This window comes from Electrona antarctica, assembly GCF_951216825.1.
Source record: "Electrona antarctica genome assembly, chromosome: 9".
Lineage (NCBI taxonomy): Eukaryota > Metazoa > Chordata > Actinopteri > Myctophiformes > Myctophidae > Electrona > Electrona antarctica.
Window position 1 is genome coordinate 27653822 of NC_136790.1, and position 3671 is coordinate 27657492.

General features: G+C 44.0%; 1 long non-coding RNA gene across 1 annotated transcript in view; it reads left to right on the forward strand.

The window, feature by feature from the left end:
• The window catches only part of LOC306929386, a 51822-nt gene extending 48373 nt beyond the window's left edge, over positions 1-3449 (forward strand). Inside the window, exon 3 of the long non-coding RNA XR_013790778.1 lies at positions 3381-3449. This is a non-coding gene — a long non-coding RNA (uncharacterized lncRNA). The remainder of the gene's footprint in view (positions 1-3380) is intronic.
• The last annotated feature ends 222 nt before the right edge of the window (positions 3450-3671 follow it).

Consider the following 3671-nt stretch of genomic DNA (forward strand, 5'->3'; position numbering starts at 1 on the left):
TCATTGAATAAGTCCGTCTTAATAAAAGTGTGAGAGAAACGAGGGAGAAAATAATGTGCAGTCAGCCCCTTTAGGAGATCACATGTACAGTAAGCAAGCAGCTGCGTTTGTTGAGAAAGTGAGTCATGCTTTAGATTTTCCTGTGTTCCAGAGCACAGACAGTGACTTGGAAAATCTCCTGCACACACCCTAAAAACAAACACCAATGGCCCTGTATATAGATATCACTGAGTCCTTCTACTACGCCCTCTTATTTATACTGTACATTCAGCTTTGAGAAATACTGTTGTTTCATGTGCTGTTTGTTTTTTTACTCTGTAACTATGGCATGATACTGTAAATTGATACAGTAGATTGATTCGGGTGCCATCACTGAGTGACCGGAAAGGACCAGGAGACAAGTCTGGCAGCATCCTATTGGACAGCCATCGAGTTGAGCATTAATTAATATGGTAATGAATCTGATGTGTGAAAGTTCATTAACGAGCCGCCACAGAAGTAGCCACAGATATAGTATTAAGCATGCTCAGAGTAATTAATGGAAAAACTTTACTTAGTGGTAAATATTCATGGAACCCCTCGTTTTTTTCCCTGCTTGGCATGAAGAGAGAGAGAGGGGGGGGGGGGGGGGGGGGGGGGGGGGAGAGAGAGAGAGAGAGAGCGAGAGCGAGAGCGAGAGCGAGAGCGAGAGAGAGAGAGAGAGAGAGAGAGAGAGAGAGAGAGAGAGATAGGAGAGCCTGTCCATTAGACGGGCTGAAGTGGCGTTCCAGAGTGGCTGCAGGGCCTTTTGTTGGGATTGGGTGCATTTCAGTGGAGGGGTATTAATTCATATTTTGAACATGTGATCTTACAACAAAGCCACAGCCACTGATAACAAACTAGGGACTAGAGACTAGAGAGTATATTGTGGAGCAGTTATGCCTCACCACACATGCACGCACCGCACATACACACGCATACGCATACTGTACACACACACAAACACAAATTAATGTGATGACACACATGCGCACGTGTGAGTGTGTGTGTGTGTGCGCGCGCGTACACACACACACACACACACACACACACACACACACACACACACACACACACACACACACACACACACACACACACAGTGAATGGGACTGATATGAGTCCACTTCACTAGTTTGTGCACAGAATAAAATGTGTCTTTGTTCACATTCAAATGTAACCCTGATAGTTCATAGCCAAAACATAAATCCATCTGAAAATACAGTTTGTGTGTTTTTCCACAATTACTCAAATAGAGCCAACTCCATTTCCATACAAAAATGGACATTCTATAGCTATGTACATAACTGACATGCTTTTCCCACTTACTGTATACAGTACATCCTCCTCTATGATTTCACACATTGGGTTGCTGTTGTCTTTGGCTGCATTTTGATTCCTTAAGGGGGATTTATACTATATTTGCGTGCCAGTGCCGTGCTCCAAAATAAGCTGATTCCCAAGCTCACAACGTGTTGCAGAGTGATGTGTTGTGAGTTTGTAAATCAGCTATTTCCGCTGTGTGACAAGGTGCACAACCAAGTATAAATGGGGCATTATCCCGGGTGTCTCACTGAGCGTGCACATTGAGGGTAATTATCCCGACCAGGGAGTTCTTCTCTTGCCTAAAATCTCAGCATGTGATGGGCTCTCTTCTCCCGCCTGGGCCAAAGCAACGTGCACTCGTTTGTTCTCATCCTGCGCTCTCTTCCCCCCTCCCTCCCGGCTCCCGCTGATCTAAATGGCAATATTGCAGCCCTGTGAATTTTGAAATGGAGACAATTATCTCTTTAGGTATTACAATATGACATTATGTTTTGGAGGAGAAAACAAGCACACAGCTGCTGTGAGGATTCTGTTGTTGCCTTCTTTTTCAAGCCCCTCTACCTCCATACAAATCTCCATCATTACAATGCTAGAACATTTATCTAAATGGATGTTATGCATTGGGTAAACTCATTTAGCTCCCCGGGCCACTCTCAGGTGATGGGGATTAATGATGTTTAGTAGTATGCAACAGAAAATATCTGTCATTTGTCATCGCTTTCTATTGATTTATGATGCCATTGATGATATGTTAATTGAAAGGTAATGAATCAGAATAATAGGGGACTTGTGTGGGAACGGTCCATTTTCGATGATGGTTCGACCCCCACGGCGGAGTTCAGAGTGAGTTGAATGTTGACTCGCGTTTTCAACGAGGGCATTTAACACATAATTAATGCTGAAAACCGGGCAAGGCTCAGCCAGCGCATGTTTTTATCTATGCACAGCCTGCTTTAGATAAACACTTAAAATCTGCACACAACGCGCCTGGCCACAGTTTTTGACTGCCAAATGTTAAACGGCCCCAAAAGAACAGCGAGCGAGTCTGGAGGGTGTGTGTGTGTGTGTGTGTGTGTGTGTGTGTGTGTGTGTGTGCGCGCACGTGGATTTTGTTCTTTCTTTCTTTCTTTCTTTTCTTTCTTTCTTTCTTTCTTATTTTCTTTCTTTCTTTCTTTCTTTCTTATTTTGATATGCTTTAATGCTTTTATTCAAATGCACCTGAGATATTGGCCCCATAGTCACTTCTCAGTTTACCATAAAAAATAAGATTTTTGTTGCATTTTTTTTTCTCCCTTCATCATTCCTTGCCTGGGTTGAGTGCTCAGTTTGGAATGCTACATGCTGAGCAGGGGGTGGAGAGGAGGGGGGGGGGGGGGGTGTTCTACTCTATGGGAGTTGCATGTGAGGACCAGGCGGAGGTATTAGTCCACCACCAGGTGGGGCCATCTGTGACTCCTGCTCTCATGAAAGCCAGGCATCCCATGATCTGCAGGGGAGGAATATAAAACAAAAGTTTTTGTCTTGCAAATAAACTGTCAACACGCTCCATTGTTCGTTCGTTATTGTGTGTTGTTTTATCGTCTATCGTGAGCGTAGCACTACTTATCAGGCAGATGGAAATGTCTGGGACGTGGCTGACAGTGACCAGAGGAGTAGGCTACAGCAGGAAGGGCCACTTCTTCTCTTGTCATCCTGGGCCACCGGCGGTGCCCTGGATAGAGGAACACACTGACTTGTGTACACACCGTGTAGAAACAGGCAAAACAACAGCATCGATGTCCTGCTGATGATATCCCACCACACGTCCACACGTATGATACTGTGTGTATTTGCTATGAATTCTGATCAATAGCTGCAGCAAGCAGTGGGCGGACTGGTTCATTCTTCCCAATATACCTTTTATTTAGTTATTTTTTCTCTGACTCTTCGAATTGTGTTGTTGTGAATAGAGATGGCAGGTGTTGTTTTCTTTTTTTGGGTCTATGGTGGTAATTATTTCATATAACTAGAACCAATTCTCTGTCTTGTGTCCGTAGGGCAAGGAGGCTGCAGTAACACGGCTGGAACTGAAGATTGCTTTAAATAAGCAAGCCCTTGTGGAAGGTAAACACATAATCATTCACCAGACTGCAGTCCGTGCATTGAGGGAGAATGCTGTATTGAATTGGCTTAATAATTAACTGAAAGCTGTGCGGGTTGCCTTGTTTGTTTTTTTGTGTTCTTTTTTTTTTTTTTTTTTTTTGAGAAGGAGAGAAAAGCACTACAGGTGCACTCTGTGAACCGGTGGAATAGAGGCTCATTTGAGAGAGGCATGGTGAGTACTTCAT